At 32.7% G+C, this 24,436-nt stretch overlaps 1 protein-coding gene across 2 annotated transcripts in view; it reads right to left on the reverse strand.

Annotated features, from left to right (window-relative positions):
- Positions 1–24,436, reverse strand: part of klar (klarsicht) — a 932,846-nt gene that overhangs the window by 722,457 nt on the left and 185,953 nt on the right. The window contains exons 1-2 of one of the 2 annotated variants that reach the window (XM_085957192.1): positions 1,287–1,581; positions 209–406 (exon numbers count right to left, since the gene is read on the reverse strand). The exons of the other annotated variant lie outside the window; for it this stretch is intronic. The gene's annotated coding sequence lies outside the window, so the exon portion shown is untranslated. Of the gene's footprint in view, positions 1–208; positions 407–1,286; positions 1,582–24,436 lie in introns of those variants that run through there. 2 annotated transcript variants of the gene reach the window in all.

The raw sequence follows: 24,436 nt of genomic DNA on the forward strand, positions 1-24,436 counted from the left end.
TTAATTTTTTTATAAGAATTTGATTATTTCCGAGTGTGCAATAATGAATGCAATTTAGAAATCGGCGAGGTAAAGATGTGCAAAATATACCTGCACATTGTAAATACGATATAACTTATTAATTTTAAATAACGTAAAAAAAACTCGCTATTTTAATATTTATTGTTGAATAATATTTGAAAAAATATGTTAATATGATTTTACTTACGGTATCACTAAAAAGTGTCTAAAGGATTTTTCACTTTTTATAATAATTAAGGAAAGTAATTAATTCACAACGAATGTTATCATCATCATCAATAATTCATCACAGTGTAACATATTTTTATAAACAATCATTTTGAATTATGTAGGTACATACGTCAAAAAATATTATAAAATTTACGATCTTAAATCACTGTGTTTACTTTGAAAAAGGTAATTCATTTAAATATATATAGGTACCAACAAATACATTACACATGATTAATTATAAGGTAAATATTACTAAAATCTTTTTGTTTAGAACTGTTAAGAGGTATATTATTTTGTAGGTTTTTAACTTTTAAAAAAAAATAGTAAGGACAAGTGGTTTTTTTGTCGGCTTCTATTTAGAATTTATACTAATATTATAATGTATGTTATATAGCTAATAACATATACCATTAAATGGTGTGTGTACCTATTGAAATTGTCACATGATGACATGTTTTCTAATACCTAGTGTTATTCTAGTTTATAAGAGTTTTGTAGTTTTCCAGAGAGAAGGATTAGTAAACCGGGATTTGCATTTTGTCAATTTCAAGTTCTATATCATGGCATACATAAATAATGGCACCATATTATTATGCAATGTATACAACTGACCAAATTTTAATGTTTATATAAATAAAGCTAAATAAACGAACGCAAAAATGACACTATTCAACAGACAATCAGTAGGTAATAATAAACATTAATTTTGAATTTAAATTCAATTTCCGTTGAATACGATTAAATTTATAGTAGGGAAATATAAAACTAGAAGTACTAGAGGTATTTAATTTTTCATTTTACACTGTAAATTTTATTCTTGGTGGATATGTATTATATTTTGAATTATTACATATTATTTAAGTTTGAGTTTTAAGAGTTGCGTTGTCTACTGTTATATTTTTAATTCAGTTGACAATGACAATACTTCTCTATGTAGATGAAACCGGTCCTGATTTATATTTAATTATATGGATTAAATACCATTATATTATTATATTCTATGTTGATTTATTTAATTTAGGTAATTAAAATTATTCACTAAAATATATTACTTTTCATAATAAATGTAAATGTTAACAAGTAAGTTATAATTTTCGAAGGGATAGTTTCACTGTTGTTGATTGCACTGTGTTAATATAAAATATGTTATTACAAAACATTGCACTATGCAGGTATAAACACGGAACCATCTGATTGCACGTTCAAGAAAACGCACCGGTGCACAAAAGTGAATTGGTTTACGTTGAACGCGATTGTTATAAAACACGATTAAATGATGCGAAGAAAATATGATAAAAAACGGAGCGCGGGAAACGCGACCTCAGCGTTCGACGCTCGAACGTGAATGAAGCGACGCAGTGTTGCCAACTGCTCTAGACAAAGATGCACCACTATCTCTCATACAAAATATCTTTCACAGTAAAAGACAATAAAAAAAAAACTAGCCGAATGTCTGGCATTTTACTAATATGGATAAAAACTTTGAAAATATTAGATGCCATTAGCAATTTTCAATCAAAATTCTACCCTTGTAAAATGAAAAGGTTAGCCACATATTTGTTGTTCACCAACTTTTTTACAAATTTAAAAAAACTTATTTGTAATTACAAATAAATACCATTGTCTTATTTCATCACATTTTACATGCAATCATATTATCTCAAAACTTCATAGTAATTTTATTTCCATAATATAATATGAAGACGTTAGGGTAATTAATTTTCACAACACGAATTATTGTAAGTATACTAAAAAATAAAATAGTTAATAAAATATATTGTTTCATATATTTAATCGAATGAATAAGCCGTAAATTAGTACCTATGTAGTATTGTAGGACGTTGGACGAATTACATTTTTGACACAATCTAAATATAATATTTAGAAAAAAACATAATATTTAGGAGGAAACGTTCTGTATTATTAGAGCGCTTTTAAGAACATTCAAAACTATTTTTTGAGATGTCAACATTACATTATATCGCCATGCAAGAGGATAATATTATTATTTAAAAATACTACCCTGGAAAGAAAAACAACACTGGCAACATTGGCCACTGTGGCGGTAAAGTCTGAAGCAATCGTATTTAATTCAACCAGGCGAGTTTCATCCAAATTACTCGTACAAAATACCATTCGAAGAGAATTATTTTTATATTAAATTTGTAACTTTGTACATTCTTAAACGGTATAGTATTTCCCGTATAAAAAATGTGTGTATATTTGGTTATATTTTAACGAGTGGCGTAAAATTGCTGCATCCTATTAGAATATTAGATGTTACCGCGAATGCGTAGGTATTAATTTACAATTTAGGCGCTTTTCATGTTTACCAGTTACATCCGATATGCATCGCGTGGAAATACAAATGCGGAAAAACGCAGTTTTTCCACCAGGGAAGCGACCGTTGCGCCGGTCAATTAACCAGTAATAGAAACATATATACAGGGAAATGAAAACGGTCCACAAACAATAACACGATATACTTATGAATCTATCATTTACATACTAACAATATAGGTAAGTACCTACTTAAAAGTAATTAAAGGAAAAATTATATGCATAATAAGTCGACTTATTTATATAATATAATTAGTATCACACATCGGTTCTAAAAATGACATCAGTCAAATAGTTAGTGGAACTATTAGATGGGCAAACAAATCCTACAACGGTTTTTTACAAAAACGTATGTTTTATAAACGTATGTAAAGACTCCACCAAATGCTCCAAAATAAAAGTAAATAAAGCTCTACAAAATTGTCACCAGACCTATATTTACAAATCGCTGATTGTTGGTCGATGTGCTGTCCTTGAAGATGAAAAGCAAGAAGACATATTCACAATGATGATACTGAGGAGGGTTTTCCTGAGTTTACTGAGGAATTTACCCACTTAACAATACTTTTCAATATACAGAAAGGGAAACCCGAACTGTGATAGCTGGTGTGTGTAGAAAGAGTCACAATATCAGTAGCTGTATCTTACGACAGACAAGACAGTAGACATTTCCTGGAGGTGGCCAAGCCCCAATTGGGTATAAGCGGCGGTGACCGATGGTAATACTTAATAATAGTCCGTAGATATACTAGAATCAATCAGTTAATATAATAGTACGTTTACAGATTTAGTCTACCCCAAATTTTTACTTAAGATAGCACACGATTACGCATATAATGGACAACGAGACGTGATCGAAAAATCCACTATATGCTTTCTGAAATACATGTATTAAATCGATGACAAACACTAAAAAAATATTGACACTTTCATTACAGAAATATCGCTGTCAAACCATGCAAACGCCCACTGGGCGACGGTAAGAGGTAACTACGCATTAGTTTAAAGCGCAAAGCTTCACATTTTCTCTTTCTCTCACTCCTGCAGCAGGCTGTGAATGACAAAATACAAATCGAATGACATAACTTGGGTTATTTTGTAAGTTGGTTAACGAAATAACAATACGAAAGATCTATGATTCCCATTCAAAATCTCAATAAAATCATATTATATAACAACTGAATATGTACATATTATCTATTTATTTTTATGGTGTCATCGATCAAAATCCATCCGACATAACTGTTCTATTCTATGGAATCTGATATTTTATGTCTAATTTTGGGATGTACCTACGTGTTTAATGACAGCATATTCAGGCGGCTCTCGTGGTACAGTGCGTAAGCGCTAGCCTTCCACCTGAGAGTTCTGGGTTCAATTCCCGGTGAGGAAACAATATGTATGTGTTTTTCTCAAAGCCTGGGTGTTTGTGATTGTTCAAAATTACTAACCACCACCTTGTACGAAAAAGCAAGGATATGGTTATTAATAATTTAAAAAAAAGACAACATATTCATGAAATGATTTTTACGCAAAATATATTAAAAAGACAAAAAACAAAAGATTTTGTAGATATAAAATGTAGGTATATGGATGCCGCTTTCATTTTTTAGAAGATTCTGTTATTTTATGATATAATAAACTCCTAAAAATAAAATCTAATAATTCTAGGGGAACTCGAAAAATATTCAAATTTTAATTAAAAGCTTATTTTGTTTAAAATTACCCATAGTAAAAACTACAACGGTAACATAATTATTGTTTCAATTGAATTTCACACTGTCCACAATATAAGCATGGGTAGGCTATTAAAAAAAACTCATTTTACCACCTATAGAGCGGATAATAAAATTGTAAACAATTATATTTTTTTAATCTCGCAAGCTATGCTACCTACCTAATAGGTATGCATCAAAATAGATTGATTGGTATGAGCACAAGGTCGCTTAATGCCCAAAAACTAGTTATTTCGATACGATATATATTTTTTAATATCATATCAGATCCTAAGTTATGTTAAACACAAGACAGGTATCAGATATAGGCGATTTTATGTAATGTATTATAATTTTAAAGTCATGCCAGCCAATGTCAATATTTTTAATATTGCTATCAATGACATTGAGCTTGTTGGCGAATTTAAAAGCGGGCGAGTCAGCTAATGCGATTGTGATGATGACACACAAAACTTTCCACTCGCTCAGAAGCCAACAAGGTAGCGAGTTGAAACCGTAATTTTCGGTACTATTTTCACATGAGGTATTGAGTAGTTCGTTTTTTTCCCGGGAGGTCGCTATTATCGCTCTACTGCGCAGACGCAGTAGGCCCACACGTCAGCGTGTAGCGTCTAAAGTTGACCGGCTTTCAACTTTTCTCGGTAGATTGTTTACAATCTGCTTGTTAGCTTGTTTGATGATGACACTGGGCGAATTTACAAGCAGATTGTAAATTCGACAACAAGCAGCGTGTTAGGTAGCCCAATGTGATTGAGGCTTTAGAATACATATTTTAATACTTCCGATTTTATAGGACACAAACACGTTTCGTGGTGTGTGTTGACGCGATGCAAATCGCTACGAAGCTCAGAAAGCTCACTGCGATTGACTTTTGCTATTGCATCGCACATCCCCCAGGTATGTATTCCCATCTTCCAGTTGCAGTTACTGGCGGACATGTTCAACTGCGAGTCGTTGCGACCAGTCGCATTCATAAGTGAAATTCGTGTACGCGTGGGCTTGAGACAATTTTTAGTATTTTAATTTTTAAGGAGTACCGACACATGGACTTGTGGAAAGTTTTTTTTTTATAAAAGCGCGCAAATTTTTACAGCGTAAACAATTACTATTCAAACTATATTAGTACCTACAATACTTTCAAGCAGTATAGGTAAAGTGCGCGGCATAGGTACGTATTATGTGTTGAGACGTACATTTACACTTACAAGATATGTGTTTAATTTGTTCACGCACATGTGTATCTAATTGGTATCGACCATAAAACAGATTAATGACAAAGTCAATAACCATGGACCAAGGTTTTGAAACCAAATTATTTATGACTTAACGCAAAATAATTACAAGATATAAAGAACTATTTATATACAACGTTTTTAAATTCTGTTGAACCATATAAACTTGACTTGACTAGCTTTAACGATCAAAAAAAATTGTACTTGACATGTCATATTGATTTCCATAGTAACGCACGTATATATTAATAATTTAGTTGTTAGGACCTTAGACCCCTAGCAACCAATAATGGAGAATGATTTGAAGAATGTTTTAAAATATTACCAATATTAAATGCGCGTTTCCATTATCATCCCATATTACTCCACACTCAAGAACCTTCTTACAGCCTCAGCCAGACGGCAAACCACTTATTTCCTTACCATTATTTTTGTGCCGTCTGGTTTCGACTGGGAATAGAAAATAGGCAATATTTGAAACCCGCGTCATTTTCAAACTTTCGTTGGCAAGACTATAATGTAGTCATAATGAAATCTTGGCAAAATAATTACTGTTATCGTTTATATTATTTTTAATCAATTCTTCATGAAGAAGATAGCGTAGGTTATATTTAATATTTTAAAAGACATCCGAGCTATTAAGCCAGGCAGTTTGTTTAAATTATTACTTATTTTAATACCAGTGCACTAATAAAATAAAATTATATAAAAATAATTGATAGCTGTTATTGTGTAATTGATAAAGATAGGTTAGTTATTTTTTGAAGCATCTTTCACAACATAAACTTGGGAGAAGCGCAGGTTCTCAAAAAGTTTTTAGAAATAATTTATTACCTTTTATTCTATTAAATAATTATCGACAATCCTTAATGCCTAATGTTCCGATTGCCGAATAATATATCATGTTATATATCCAATTAACTATGTAGTTGCATCGAAACATAAATATATATATATATATTGAAATGATTACCATGATGATACCATGATACCATCCGGCGTCGGGAAACCGAAATAAACTATTTCGGTGAAAGTGAAATCTTGTAAATAATGAAGGGTAAGTAAATAAATATATAATAAAATTGCAGAAAAATATTGTCTAATCTAAAAACAAAGCGAATCTACTTTTTAGGAATCATTTCTTAAGTAGGCAATATTATAAATCCGGCAAGGATGATGCAAAACCTATTCTATAGTTATTGTATTGGTTTTGTTTATTATATGCAATTTTTAATTTTATGCGGTATATAGTTTTCCTTTATTTCGTTAATTCTTGTATATAATACATTTATATTTTTAGTTCATCAGTATGACTGAATTCTCCGTATAAATAGAATCAAATAAATATTTGGAGATTTCCAAATTCTGTGGAATTAAAAAAAAATCTTCCTTTGAACATCTTGTAAAAAATATGGTTTTAGAGCAATACCCAAAAAAGTTCTCTGACTCGTGGCAAGGATGAATTTACATGTCGACTAAGCCCTGCTTGTTTCTGTGCATAACGTTTCGAGCTTTTGTACCTTTTCAGTATCACTTGATGACTATATGACCAACGTAATACTCTAGAAATGTGTCCAACCAATGACCAGCTTACACGATCGTCATAGTGTTAAATCTATTTTATTCGTCACAATAATGACTTCCTTGTCGGTAGTTGCTTTCATTCGCGACATTATAATTTGGCGAGTTCGTTTATCTATGCAAAAGATTGTAAGTCACATCATTTTTTTGTACACGAGTTTCGTAAAGGTGAATTACCGATAATTTTCTTCTTCATAATAATATAAATAAATGTGACCATTACATAATACATAATAAATTGCTTATTGAGTGGCAAACGAAAGCTAGGCAACATTTTTAAAGTTATGCTGGGTTAGCCTCAATATTAATAATGTCATTGCGTACACTATACTAATGTGATTTTTTATTGACATATACCGTCATAAAACCGCGATTAAAATAAATTTCATAAATAATAATAAATTTTTAATTGAAACGTAATTTTAATTAACGATTATAATAAGTAAGGGTTTTGATAATGATGTGACAACTGAGATTACTAATCATCACGTACTATTAAACAGCTTAATAATTTAACGATTCTGAAATAACATTTTATTCTAATTCTGTATACATATTAAAATCTAATAATCATCAGGTAACAAATAATAATTATACAAATAGTATTAATTATTACTAGATTTCGGTTGGTATGTAGATAGGGAAGTGTAATGGTAAAAAAATAAAATTTTATTACACGGATAAAATTATTTACCTCAAAACAAAAAAGTCGCGTCGCTGCAACAGTTTGAGAGGTATGCGCAGTCGAGAACAATGCAATACTAAACAATTTAATTAGGAAGTCGTGTAGATAAAATATAATATTTTGTGGCGATTACGGCCATACTGGTAATCTTGAATCACGATAATGTGATTTGGGTTATTTCGTCATGTCGAAGACATTGGCCTATGTCACCAAATCGAGTAGTACAGTGCACATTGTCTTATTTGAATTTGATTGTGCAATCAATGAATGTTATTGTTTAAAACGCCTCCAAAAACATCGTGTTTATCGTGATGAGATGTAATGCGCCATTGAGCTTAGAGCAGCTATAGTTATTTTATAATACAACAAAATCAAATCTACTCTTGTTACTAAGTGGGTGTTATTGAGCATGTACATACTCATTGAAATTTTGTCAAAGACAACAATTTTCGTAAACTTATTTACTTTATTATAGAGTTATAGACTTATAGAGCTACATCTAACGTTACAATCTAAGTGTGCGATACCTCTGTACCCCCTGCCATTGTTTCTAAAATGTACACATTGACAGCGAACTATTGCGATTTGTATAAGATCTAGCATTTTTGAATAGACATCTAGATGCAAAAATTGCACCTGATGTATGGCATTAAATTTAGCGTTTTTTTAACACCGCAAACTAACACTGGCCATACTGCCTTCATAAGGAAAAAGGCAGCTTTTCGACAAAAATCACAAATTGAGTTAGTGTACAGATAATGCTCTATGTGAAATTCTGAACCATTTGACATAAAGTCAAAAGCAGTATAAAATTTATTTCAGTGTAATAATCGACATAATATGTTGTAACAATATTATTGTTTTTCATTTTTTTTTCAAAAAATGGTAGTTATTCTAAACAAAAATACATTATAATGAAGCAAAAAACACAGCATCGATTGAAAATATACTGGTTTTTGCTTATACCATATATCAAATGATTCATCCACATTATTTAAAAAAATATTAAGAATAGTTGAAAAAACGTTAATGTCCCATTATCTCAAAATGTGACTTTGGCAAATACCTGCCTTTTTTCTTATGGTTGCAGCATATCCCTCTTCACCCATTTCTGTCATTGGGCATTAGTAATTAATGAGTAATGACTCATTAGTTATTACACACTCGTCTTCAGTTTGCGGAATGCCAGGGGTTCCGTAAAAACCAAAGTTTTGTGCAATAGCACCAGTATTGATGTCCTGGTAAGTTTATAATTTTTTGTCAATAATTATAAATAAAACAAGTTAACTGTAAATAATTGTAAAACAAATTTAAGTCATTTTTGTATGGCGGCAGCTTGTCAGTGACGTTAGTTATAGAAACACTTGTTTTTTGAGACAATGAGACAAAAAGACAATGATTCTCGCCAATACACTAAATCTCATTACTGAAAGTCGATTTAGTGGGCAATAATTCTTGCTTGTGATATTTACTATACGAAGACGGAGAATTTAAAAAAAGTTATATCATCCTATAAGCTGGAATTATTTCGATTCAAATTTTGTAGAAAATCTTTGTACCCACTGCTGTATAAACAGGTAGGTATCGGTTATCAGCCATTTACTACCCTCTTATCCCCTAGATCCAAAAACCCTGATTACCATGACACAAAACATTACATGCATTTGATAGTGTTGACCCCTAGATTAGATTGACCTCAAGATCACATGCGTGCTTGGCTGCAATATCTACTCTACAAACAAACTGATGAAGTTTTGGCAAGAAAGTTTCACTAATTACAGAGTTATACGCATAATTATATAACTGCAGTACTAGTATTTTTATATGAACGAAGTGACTGTATAAGACTATTATTTTCTCTTTATTTTCTTAGTGCATGGAGGGCTTTTACTGGTAATCAGATATGACTCTTAAAGAATAACATACAAACGACAAACATTTTCGAATTACTTTGAAGGCTGAAAGAATAATATTGTGGATACGCACCAATGGGTTGACTTCAGAGTGCATTTTTGTTAATTGAAGAGTGAACTAATAATATACAAATCTGGGAGATCTATTTAAGCGACTTGACTGGGAGAAGAAAGGTCCTCTCCCATTAAATCGCCGGCAAATAATATCTCAGTCAAATGTGCTTTGAAAATACCCAAAATATCGCGAGGATTGGATGCGTGAGCTTGTAAATGAAAGCCGCAAACTCAGTGGCGTAGCTAGAAATATTGGGACACTTTGAAAAAATCATTTGAGCTTCCCTTAGTGTGTTTTTTAAAGCGTCCAAATCAATGCTGAGCACTTTTATTAAACTCTCATTTAAAAAAAAAGCATTATTATTTTTAAGCTACTTATATAATATATTTTGAACGAAATACCTACTATATTAAATTCAATAACTGCGATTATGATTTAGGGCCCCTTGTACGAAATAATACGAAAATGTCTGCTCAGATATGACAGTGAAACATGGACCCTCAATCTAAGAAGAATTCAACAAGTACGAGTAGCATAATGTTGCATGGAAAGATAGATGTTGGGCATAACCTGGAAAGATCACAAAATAAACTAATGGATACAGTGCCGTGTGAGATTACATGCAGTGATGAAATGGCATTTAAACACTCACAAATCCGCCGTAAAAGTTCGGCGGATGTAAACGGCAGGGAAGAACTGTGGACCAGTGACGTCCTGTGGGGGTAGGCAGATTAAGCGTCGCTTGGGGGTGGCAGTTGCTCGAAGGGCGGAAAATCGAGGATAATCATTAGGTATATGTATATAGACATAGGTACCTAAACTTAGTAATAACGGGAATATCTTTTCATTAAAAAATTGAGCTCACTGGTTGGAAACAAAATGTTTTGATTAACATGAAAGGTTTAACAGCAATGTAATTTTTTGTCGAGTTCGCGATGTTTAGTTTACTTCCGTTGTTCTTGGACGTCACGTCATTGATTATCAGCAATGACACGTGCAGATTTGCGAATTATATTTTAATTATAGGTAGGACTAACCTAATAAATGTATCCGTATATTTTTGCCAGTCACTCGCGAGTTTTGAAAGTTGTATCCATACAAAAGGTGAAGTATCCATACAACACACTTCTTAAATATTGGAGACATGAAAGGATGATAAAAATACTGTATAAAAATGGGGCGGCATGTTGGCACTGCTTAGGGGCGGCATTTTGTCTAGGGACGTCACTGCTGGGGACAGAGATTAGAAGACCTTCATCCAGTAGTGAATCGTCCCAGTCTGATAATGGCGGTAATGGCACAGCTGTACATTATTTTGCTTAAGGCGATTCAACCCATTTATTTGCTTTCAGGTCGAAAAATGTTGTAATATAAATTATTATTAGTGAATATTTGAAAAATTTGAAATTACGATTCCTAATTAAAAAATTTAATTTAGGTATATCGGAGGTTTTCACAGGTCATCGACGATTTGTTACTTCATGTTACCAGTGAGTTATATTGCTATAACTTATAACGTTAATCATCTCATAATAATTAATATAGTGTATTTAATTTAAAGCGTTGAGTGAAGAGGCTAATCTAATCGAATCAGTAGACGTGCGAGTCATAAAAAGAGAAAACTAGACAAGCCATACATATGCCCCAAGTAAAAGCAGGGAAAGGCATTTTACTCAAAAAGGACTGAACGGTCACCTGTATTGTTGAATGAAACGTAATTTAATTATTAAATAACCTTCGACTTGTTAACCATCATTATTAAGATGCAGCGATAAATTGTCGTGCTGTACTGTACATAACTTGATCATCTATTACAATTATTACGGTGGCCATATATTCTTGGTTTAAATAGAGAACATGAGTTTTCTTGTCTATATATTTCAGTAAAGTTTTACAAAAATGTATGGACGTGGAAAACCTACGAGGTAGGGTGCTGCAATTTGGCAAGAATATTATCTCTCATAGTGTAGTCTGTAGTAGGTAGTAGTCGAGCTATAGACCCTGAGAGCAAGACAGCAAAGGGTAATTGATTCATTTGAAATGTGGTGTTGGATCTGAATGCTTCGTTTTTCTTGAATAGAGCATACGAAGATGAACCAGTCAGTTATCTAGACACTTCGGATAATAAATGCATTCTGCAGTTTTTTTTGAAGAGACTGGTAGTTTTTGGTAGCATCCAGAAAAGGGGCAGCTGATGAAAAGCGTTGGCAAGCATGAGCCACCAACAAACGAAGGGGCAACCTTCACTCCGCCCTAAGAGCCCAGAGAACCGTCAGGAGTGCATTAGTCGCTCGGAAAATGACTGCATATTACGCTGGTAACAATCTTAAGCTATGACGAAATGACTAACAACGTAGCTCTCAATCTCTTAGAAAGTCTTAGGCTTTGGCCACATAGGCAGGTGCCTTACTTGGTGGCTACGTGCTAGATGACATATCCTATGGTTATTTTTATTGTGTCACCAAGTGATTTTGCCATTGTCTATGGATTTTGCAAGATGGCGGATGTTTCTTCAGTATGACAAACTTCAAACACCGTATATTTTGTGGTTATGAATAATAACGCATGAGATGAGTGCATCCAACAAGTTCGAATTTGAGACTTTCGAAATTTTAAACTTAAATTCTCTGTGAGAAGTAGTTTGCTGGTTAGTTTTGAGAGTGACATATTGTTGTTGACTTGAGCGCTCCCAAATGTCAAATGAATTTGTACACAAGCACGTAGCGTGCAATGTGGTAGTAGTGTTTTTAGTAGACAAGCATAGCATCTAGCTCAGGACTAGCGAAGCACCTGCCTATGTGGCCGAAGCCTCAGCGATCAAACTAGCGCGAAACTTTTTATGGGGCGGTACAAGTCCTTTTTGGATGTTTGATTGAAAAATCTTGCCTAGTTTGACTTCAATTATCCTATACCTACTAACAATCAATACTCGAAGACTTTTTAAAGCTTTTATTAGCATCCATTCAAATGGGTTTTATTTTTAAAATAAATTTTCCGTACCAAATCTTAGTTTAAGTAATTTTCATCCGAAAAAATGACAGAAGTCCTTTTTTTACCCTCCCTGCTGATCGAACCTGACAAATAATTACTTTGGGTCGGCATATTAGGATACTGTACGGTTTTCAAAATAAAATAAACTGCGGTCAAAAAAAAAACGGACTGTCCTCTAAAATATATGACGCATGGTCACCGTGATTGTAATTGATAATTATAAATATAATAATGTTAAGGGAGACTGTGAGCGAGTAAATGAATGAGTTTTATAAATATTTTTATTAATAAAATGTCGATTCAAAACCTGATTCGTATTTTGCAATCTAAAATTGCCTATTCAAAAATGCTTGATCTAGCATAAAATATGCAAAGTTGGTTATACTAGGGGGTGTGTTTGTGAATTGTGTGTTAATAATCATTTACAATGAAATTATTAATTTTTATTAAAATATAATATTTTTAATAATGTAGACTAGACTAAATGTACTTTCTAGCTCATTAAACTTATTCAATAGTAAGAAAATTATAATGACCGTTTAAATAATAAAGTTAATGAACGCTAATAAGCTTAATTAGTAAGGTTGTATTATTGCGAGAGGTCAATACTCGCAAACGGAATCAAGATACTTAACTGAAGAATATTGTGTGAAAAAAATATACACTTAACAGAAAATGCGAAAATAAATAACTGTTATTAGGTGATCCAACTGTGGTAAAATTTACAAAAGATGCACTTAGATTGCATTGAAAAAAGTAAGTAAAAAGTTAATCGATGTCTCTGCTCCAAGATTAAGCATTAAGGTTCGAGATTTTCGATATTTTTGAAACCTTCCCCCTGTCATATCTCCCTGACTGAATTATATCACATGTTAAAAACAAATTCATTAAACATTAGTTATCGATTTCAGTACAATGTTTACACGGAATATTATGTTCCCTTAAAACATAAAGTTTACATTTTGTAAGTTTTGTGACGTCACATTAAATCGTAGTATTAAAGAATATACCTTTAGGGAGTAAGTCAATAATATGATCGCGGATTTGCAATATGCACCCTTATTGAGATGAACCTAGAGTTATTTTTAGGCCACATTCATCGTCATTAATAAATTATCTGTTTACAAAATAAAGTATTAACAGAATCGTTGACGAAGGCTCTTTTATTCTTCAGATGGTGCGTCCACTATTGCAGCAATTATTAAAACATAATAATATGTAGGTACTTACTTACTATTAATAATATTTTATACTGTTAGGGGCTGTCCACATATGACGTCACATGATTTTGGCTAATTTTAATACCCCCCCCCCCCCATCGCCACATAACCATTTACCATCTGTAAATATAACGTCACATTTTTGACACCAAAATAAATTTAAATATTGATTTTTTTAATGTATTTATCCTTAAATCTCCTTATTTTTTTGTTTGCTTTGTGACGTCACAAGATAAGTTGGATTGATAATGTCTGATAGGACGAAATCGGTTTTGGGTATAGACAGTACAAATATACGTATAATTAATAAACATTTTTAAAAGCTGATTATTATTTATTTTCTAATGTATGCACTCACTGAAAAACTTGAAATAAAAAATAACCGAATACTAACCACATTTACATTGTATCAAGGTAGTGGATTAAAGTTATTTATGAAATAAGTACCTACCTACTTACAAACTTATGTGTAACAATAAAATTCTTACAGCGTCCAGGTGCAAAGTGCAATGAATATAAATCAGTTTACAAAGTATGTATGAAATTCAATGAATGACTAACCGTAGGTATATATCGATATCAATGCACCGGTGATGCAACTGACGCATAATGCGTTGTCGTTCATTAGTTAGTCACCGGTGAAAAGGTGTGGTCAATACGACATGACAGGTAGATATGCTATGGCGCTTGGTGAACTGAAAATCAATCTGCATAAATTCGAGTGACCATTTTTTAAATCTGTAAAGTAATACAATATTATTATTTCTAACGGGAAAATTTATCTATATACCTACCGATAGCCGTACAATAAAATTAATCATCAAGATTAGTAGGTATTGTCAAAATTGTTGAAGAAACCTGGTTACGCTTATTGCAGTGGACTGTAATTTGAAGATGCTTTTGGATTATGGATCTGGAGGGGTAGGGGTTAAACAGGATGCCAGACAAAGACCTTTTATGTTGAGAAAGCTAGCGCACGCTGGAGCTGGTTCGTTGTTCACGCCGTCACGCACTGGTAAACGGACGGTTCGGAATGTCACTCTCACGGTTTCACTTGGGTTTTGGAATAAATGATGATGACAAGTTCAGGATGGACGATAGACGCTACGTTCGCTAAACCCGTATCAGATTTAGCGCAACGAAGGTCGAACAGATGCGTTTTGGATGAGTCAGTCTGTGGTTAACGACGGTTTAGCTTTAACAAACCTAGGCGTATCCACTGTCTTGAAGTAACTGAATGTAACTCTAATCACGTTCGACTCATGACCTGTGACTGTGACAATATCTAGGGATTTGAGGTAGGTGGGAAAAGCGACCATAATTGGCCAAACCAAAACCCATTTTTGTCAAACGGAGCCTACTGTGTTATTTCTATATTCCGTACTAAGTTCCAGTACGACCTGAGTGCTATTTTTCTATGCAAGCTTAATGAATATAGGTACCTATATGTTTATATGGAAATTAGTAGAGTGCTTATTTGGTTCACTTTTATATGTGTAGGAATCATCTTTATAGAATAAGGTTTTCTTTAACGTCTTTGTATATTATCATATATTTTATAACGCCAAAATTACTGATTATCGAATATATTGAACAGCTATAAAGCGATAGATACGAGGGTGGGTCAATAAGTCCTTAGAAAAGCCGACAGGTGGCGCGACTAGTACTGTAAGCGGTTTGTTTTCATGCAGCGGCACTACCGATTCAGTATGCTGCGAAGTTTCAATCAGATTGGTCGGGTTGTTGTGTGTTTCTCGTACATTTAAAAAAAAAAATTGCTTGTTTACAAAAATGGAGAAAATTGAGTTTAGAGTTGTTATTAAACATTTTAATATAAAAGGGTTAACAGCAAAGGAAATAAAAAATGAGTTGGATTTGGTTCACGGCACATCTGCTCCTTCACTTGCAACTATTTATAACTGGTTAAATGAATTTAAACGTGGTCGTACATCAACAAAGGATGAACCACGCTCAGGACGTCCTGTAGAGGTGACTACACCAGAAATAATCAATAAAATCCACGATATGGTGTTAAGTGACCGAAGATTAAAGTTGAGTGAGATAATTGAGGTTACAGGGATCTCAAAAGGTAGCGTCATTTCTATTTTACATGACAAATTGGGCATGAAAAAAATTTCAGCAAGATGGGTGCCGCGTTTGCTCACAGTCGACAATAAACGCAATAGGGTGGTGGCCTCTAAAGCCCTGTTGTCGCTCATGCAACGCAATCCGGATGAATTTTTTCGTCGCTTTGTGACTGTAGATGAAACATGGATACACCCCGAGACGAAAGAACAGTCAAAGCAGTGGATTGCGGAAGGCGAACCATGTCCAAAGAAGGCGAAAACCGTAAAATCAGCTGGTAAGGTTATGGCTACTGTATTTTGGGATGCACGTGAAATTATTTTCGTTGACTATTTGGAAAAAGGAAAAACAATAACAGGGGATTATTATGCATCTTTATTGGACCAGCTAAAAAACAAAATTGAAGAAAAACGGCCTCATTTAAACAGGAAAAAAATCCTCTTTCATCAGGACAATGCCCGTGTTCACACATGTTTACGATCAATGGCTAAAATTGAAGAATTGAAGTTCGAATTGGTCGACCACCCACCGTATTCGCCAGATTTAGCCCCCAGTAACTTTTTCCTTTTCCCAAACTTAAAAAAATGGCTAAGTGGACAACGTTTTTTTTTCAAATGAAGAAGTCATCGATCGGACAAATGCTTATTTTGAGGAACTTCCGAAAACTTATTTTTCTGACGGTTTAAAAAAAATTGAGAAACGTCTAACCAAGTGTATTGAGCTCCAAGGAGATTATGTTGAGAAATAAAAAGAAAAAAAAAATGTTTTAATGCTTTTTTCTAAGGAATTATTGACCCATCCTCGTATCATAAACCATTCGTATTATAATTGATAGCGATTCGAAAATTTTATATTTTCTCTTGTGGCAGGAGTGTCGTTTGTGAATCAAAGAGAGAATTCCGGATTACTGTTAAATCTTTATTTGGTTACTATATATTTTTGTTTGCAATTTTAGACGATTATTTATCTAAACATATAGCATAAAACTTTTTGTAACACAACGCAAGGCGTTTTTAAAACCTTAGTGCGACTTTGGCAAATAACTCTCACAGGATACGAATGAAGCAAGCAACAAATGAATTTACAGGGCGAAATTACATGCAGATTAGTTTTCAACTTTACTTTCATAATAGGATATAAACAACTTCATTGAACAAAAGAAGAACTTTTTTCAATACATTTACCAGATTTCCATTAAGGTAACTTTGGCTCATTGGCATTGTGTATTTTCTATGTAGATAAATATTGTTACATTGTGGGTGATATTATATTCATAGATACGATTATAAATCAATTAAAATCCCGCGGAACTATAAAACTGCAGCATGGTTAATAAGAAAAACGCGTAGGCTAAAGTTTGGCTATTCCAAATGTTAAGACAGTTGAATGTTGATACTCACTTTAATTTGTATTTCATGTCAATAATAATTCTTGGTCGAAAGCTACGAAAATAATTTAATTAAATTACACAAAAATGTTGTATTTAATTCATACATTATCGATCAGTAGGTAGGAATTGATTTCTTGCACTCAATAAGTACAGTCATGTATTTAATATAAGTAGAGATTTTTATGATCTATATCTATAACATGAATATTAAATGCAGGGTTAGAAAAATAACATGTGTTTAAAAATATAGGTAAGTACTTATTTTTTTGGTTTTTAAGAATTGGTTAGTTAGTACCTACATCTTACATCAATCGACATCTTATATTTTTGATGAATTACGATCAATTTTATATCAATACATTACCTACATTTAAATACATGGGCATTTATGCAAAACCACGACATACTAATTGAACGGGTTGAGTGAATAGCTAAGAGTAATAACCATTTCAAAAGACACATGCATAGAGAGTCATGCTTGTAAAGCCAATAAAAATGAAACAAAATATTTATGAATGTTAAAATTCAGTAAAATTAGACCTTTTAAAAGCATGAAAGATTTTTTTAAATATCAAATGGAATAAATAGTACAAAACTTAAATCCATTAGAATTTTAAGATTTTTACTACAAATAAGCTAATGAAGTTATTCATTTGACATTTAATGCTGTCAACGACTTCATTAATCATCGATTTAGGTCGACAACGGACATTCGATTTGTAAACAAAAGAACTGTGTTGTTTTTACTGCATTTATTTTGTAAATTAGCGAAATGCAGTTGGAATGGAGAGCAAGATGCATTGTTGCACTATCGGTAAACCACAAAAGTGCAGCTAGGTGAATGCGAGTACATACCTACATCTCAGTTAAAACAACTAAATTATTAATATATACGTGCGTTACTATGGAAATCAATATGAAATGTCAAAATAACATTTCAGTATTCTATATTTATTCAGTATTTCTATCAAGTACAAAAAAAGTATTTATTAATATATAGAATTGTCAAGTTTATATGATTTAATAGAAAATTTAAAATTTATCTTGTAATTATTTTTAATAATTCAACACTTGGAGTGCATAAATAATTATAGTAGGTTTAGGGGTTGGTTTACTCTATATACATACTTGATCAGATTTATTAATTTTTTCAATATTTTTATTGTATAAACATAACAAATATTCAAAATGTACATATTGTACATATTATATTCATTTTGACATAGAGATGTGAATTAGGAAAAACGCAAGTGGGCCGAAAATATATACGAAAAATTCTAGCATATTTTAATAATCAATCACCTAAGTCCTAGGTCCTAGATAGATTAGGTTTGCAGTGCAATTATTTTGCAAAATATAAAAGTAAGTGATTTTGCTTATATTATACGCAAATATAAAATGTATAGAATGTTATATCTATAGTTAACATACATTATATTATTATCTTGCATCTACAAATCAATTATATATGACATATATGACACTTGTACCCAGGGCCATCTTAAAACTTTCGTAGGTCCCGGGCCATTTTATATTTAGAGGCCTCGATCTACAATATTTATGCAAATTTTATCTTAATTTCCAATACAACATAGGCATCTTTTAAATTCTTTTAATACAATATTCTGGGTCGGCAACTGGTTCTCGGGGTGCATATTGTATTCGTATACAACCAACGACTACAGCCAAATAGCTTTTCATTCCTTAATTTTGGTTTTTTTTATTTATGTAGCTTGATGTAAAATATCGTAAGCACTAAAAGGTTGATAGGCCTTATTTTTTTTAGGCCCTTGTTACTCTGCCTATGTTGTCTTAAGGATAAGCCCATTCAATTATCAATAATCAATTATTAGCCCACCTAATATAACGGTTGTGCATCTTTGGTGTAGAAACGATATATTTTAGTGTTCACACGGTAGCCGTTGAAAAGATTACGTACATACCTAGTATCAATTCAGTTTATAATATCTCAATGAAGATTACCAACAGGAGCACATTTTGAAAATTGACAACGTAAACTTACACATCATGCCGGAATGTTTTATTTCATAAACCTTACGGTGTGTTTTGTTTAGCATGTCAATTGCAGGGATAAGCGACGAAATTGATACATTTTCATTTTAATGGTTGATTGAATGATTCTACCAATGTAAGCCATTCGCACGGCAATCACACAAAGGTGAATAGCAAATACTATGGGCATTTAGGTCGAATTCCGGTAAATACAGAATAGCATTAATCGATTGTTTTGCAGCGAACCCATTTAATTCAATTTATTTTATTTCAACTCTACAAAAAAACTGCTATGACAACAGAACTGCATTTTATTCATTTAAAAATATCTAAATTCTATCAACAGTTTTTACCCATTTTTTGTTCATTCTAAAGATCATCGTTGCAATTAATTCTAAATTGCTGTATATGTAATTTAAGTTAATTGAAGTTGATGATTAAATTCAAACATTTGGGATGTAATATTCTAACAAAAACTCGAAAAATATGGCAATACCTACATATTGAAGAGAGACCAGAATTCCATTAATAATGTAACTGATATGTGATAAGCTAGGTATCGGTTATTCTTAAATCAAAATAGTATTTTTTTCCAACACGGTGACAATGTGAAGAAGTCAAATATAATGTTAAGTTCTCTTCTTTCTTCACAAGCCGCTGGTATTGTTTTCCCTTTAAAACGTGATTTTTAAATAGTGCCATAAACCTAATATATTTATCATTGGCCATGGTATATCAGGCTACATTCACATTGTACGTATACATTTCGCCGAATACATTATCGTCGTGAGCTGATATTAGATGGCAGTATAGCACTGAGACCGAATGATGCGCTCTTCGTGGAGCATTTGTATTATAAAGTGTATTTTATTGACAGTGATGCTCCGATTGAAGTGACAAAGATAATTTGACATAATTACCTACTAGATCCTTTTTTGAGACGAACGTCTTTTCACTGGATTCGCGACAATGTGCTTTACCAATTAAGCTACAAACTTAACTAACGTTACAAACGCCAAAATTAACTAGTAGTTTTTACATGAAATGCTTATCAAATTGTGTTAATTTTTGACTATTCGCTTTTTGTGTTTCGAATCAAATTATCAACTACTTGCAGTAATTTAATAAACCATTCTTCATTACATATTACCAAAACGAAGACATTATTGTGTCTGAATTAGATGTTAAATTATAACCGTTTACGGTTATATTAGATCAAAGAGTAGGTAGGTACTACACCAAATTTAAAAGAAATTAAAACAATAATTGCCACTTTGTGTCTGATACGATCACATTAAAGAGGTTTACAAACATCTAACTACCATACTAAATGACATGTTCTTACTGCTAACTACTAGGCGGATAGTTGATATCGATTTGAAAAAAAACCTGATTGAGAGTCCCGCCATGAGTCACTTGACGCAAACTTGAAGAGAGGGAAAGAAACAACCGGATGTGCGACGGAAGACAATCACAAGCTGAGTAGCAAAATGTTTGGACACAAAGTATGTACCTTTATAATAATATCTCGTTAGTTTACTTGGATGGAGTCAGGGGAGGGCGAAGCACCATCTTAACTTAACTGACAGACTGTAGACTGAGATGGGACATGCTTGTCAGCTGACTGGGTGGCTTATAACTTAGCTATAACGTCTAACGTTGGCATTGATAACACCAATGGTGGATATAGAGATATAGCATTTCACTTAGATATGCGATTAATAAAATAGTCCAGGATCCCATAGACTTTTCGTATACATAATATGCGGAACGCATTCTGACAATTGGAATAGGTTCTAGGCGTCACAAGGATATATCGTCTCTGTTCTGGCAGAACACACTAACTGGAGAATACTAGTTTTGAGTAATTTGACTTTGAAGTTGTTAGAAAGTTTGAAATAATGGTCTATCATGTGAGTTTATTAAGTAATCGCAAAAAGGATTACTTTAAAATAAAGACTGTTTATTTATTAAGAAGGTTTCCAGACGGTAAAGTTTGAAATAAGGAACATTTTGGTACTAACTCAATATGCCATTTTATCGAATTAGTGTCTTCTGCCAGAACAGTGACGATAAAATGTCGATGTTGCCAGGCGATATTAGTGATCATTTTTTTTTTATTGATATTTTAATTTTTTTTCTTATAACCCACCAAAAATTATTCTGAGTACCTACTTCAATAAAACCAAGACCGAATCAGGGATTGATTGAAAATGCAATAATTGTAGCATGCCATCGGCATGGTCGTAGAACGGTTCGTCCCATTTGAAAAAAATAAAAATTGCGGGTAGTGCAATATGTTAAAAATTATCGATTCTTAGGATCCTCCTTGGCTTAAATTATTTTATTTAGTAGCATTTTTGTATAGAATCATCCAGATTGGTTTCTTTACTATATCTATGCATATGACAATAGTTTTAGTATTACGGTTAATCCAGAAACAGTGTAGGTTGCATATATAGGTAGGTGAATAAATGAAATAACGATTGTGTGATTGTTTCACTTATATTACTACATTACTGTTTCACTACACTATGTAAATGGGCATCCTAGCCAATTGTAGTGCTAAAACGAATAAATTATGTATGCATATATCAGGGAACACGGAATTAATGGGAACTGAAATTCCTGACGGGTGTGGAGTAACATGCAACTGATCTCGGGTGTGGAAGAATATGGGATAAACTTAAACAAGTATCAAGAATACGTCATTCCATCGTTCTGACAACTTTACTGCTCTCCGTTTATGCACTGATGCTCATTAAATAATATTGGTGTATTTGAAGTTTGCAACACATACTATTGCACGTCTATAATGTTCATTTTCGTAGGACACTCACATATTCAAAACCATGCTTCAAAATTATACGTATTAATCTGTTCTGTGGTATACTTATATCTATAATGTATTATATACTATGAACATACCACATTATCGTGACAAAATCGATATCAACAAATCATACAAGATTTTTTTCAAGATATTGACCAATCGAAAATGTCAAGGACCGATCGGGTCATAGAATAAATATAGTTGTGCAAATATATAATAACATAACTAACTAATATTACATAAGTGTTTAAGTATTATTATTTCCATCAATCAATTAAAGTCTTGCAAATTGTGACTTCCGCCCTTTTGGTTAACAAACTCGACTTACCTACTACCTAAATTGTAATACGTCGCTAAATATCAACCTTTAGAAATTGCGGAAAAAATCCAAACTTCCTGTATATTATTAAATAATATTATTAAAAGTAGGTACCTACCTGTGTATTGAATTTGTAAAGGATTCGACAAGTAACATTTTATTTGATAATATCACTGTTCTGGTATTTGTATTCAGACTGACAATAATTTGAAATGACTTTTAATTTAATGAAGAATAATGTCAAGGAAAATGACCGTCAAATACAACATAATATCTGACGGATATGAAAAAATTAAACCATTCATTGCTAGAATATTCGTACATAATGATTTTCTTTTAATAATACATAGTTACTCACATGTAATTTGACCAAACTGTGGTAGGTCTCGCTGTTCTGTTTGTATGAGGTTGAAAGATGAAATAATTTTATAATGCAGATGCATGTGAATATTCTTTAACACAGTTAACTGATCATTTTAATGTTAGTAAATATAATTAAATATTGATGGTAACCAAATGTCGATTTGCAAACAAACGATCGAGATATAAGATTTGCTTCCTAAATTAGGTATCGACGTGATGGGGCGCAATTACAACAGTATTTATTTGTAAGCATTCTCTGGAAGTCTCCACATGTCGGTTAATGGGAAAGATTTAGATAAGTCTGTGCTGATCGCCGAATGGAGTACCGCGGTGAGTAGCATTTTTGTCAGCGCGCAATGCAATTTGCCTCAATGAGCTTTTATGCTCGAATTGTGATTGCGTATATAATGGCGGCTGGCAGGGGCGATAGACAGCATCAAAATATTAAGTGGCTTATATAGATAATCAGACTGACTACAGACCATTGGTATACCAGCTCTTAGCCGACCAAGATTGTTTCGTCGTTAAGTTCTGTCAGCTTGGCTTAAAAGAATCCCACACATTCCTATGTAGCGAATCGTAGGATTCCCATGGAAGTATCTCCATATTATGTCGGTTGTAAGGCAATGCCATTCAAATTCAAATTTATTTACATATAGTAAACTTTACAACTTACAAATTCAAGACGTTCACAACATGACATGAAAAACTGTATTTCAAAAAAAAACAACGAAATAAAAGTAATAATAGTAAAAGACTAAATACAAAAATAAGTAAGGAACATGGAAGAGCAAGCTAGCTAAGTAGAGCCTATTTTATGAATTTATAAAACAACGTCCACCTAATCTCATCGTCACGTAGGTGGAATATGACAATATCGAAGCGATTTGATTTATTACAGTTATTGCCCTCCTAATTGGCATTACCAATCAAGTCAGTTCGATATCTACAATTTCTTGGTATCAAGACTCGACGATATTAAATTAAATCAGAATCTAAATTGTGCACACTTTATGATACTATTAGCAGAACGTTCAAGGGCGCCTGACGTTCGTTACGCGAAGTTATACGCCCGGATAAAGGGTGTGGACTGTGGAGACGTGATGGGTGGTGTAGGTAAAGCACATGTACAACCTTCAATTGGGCTGGTTGGCTATTGCAACCTGAACTCTACGAATGACAATATCCCCCGTTTACCGGATGCAAATCAGAGGTGATTTTTAAAAACTGAGAATTTGTTTGAACTAGCGCTTTCTGACAATCAGTCATAAATGCTTTGCCGAGCTAACCACAGCGACCATAAATAGTACATGTACTATTTTACAACAACAAATCAACTGAATACAATATAATATACCTACTCAATGATAAAGCTGGGGTGCGTTCACACGGTGCGAACCCACATCACGCGAAGAGTGTGAAGGCAAACAAACGAGCAAGGCGATC

Source organism: Rhyacophila brunnea, unplaced genomic scaffold (genome assembly GCF_057557595.1).
Source record: "Rhyacophila brunnea isolate RB1 unplaced genomic scaffold, BYU_Rbru_1.0 scaffold_6, whole genome shotgun sequence".
NCBI lineage: Eukaryota > Metazoa > Arthropoda > Insecta > Trichoptera > Rhyacophilidae > Rhyacophila > Rhyacophila brunnea.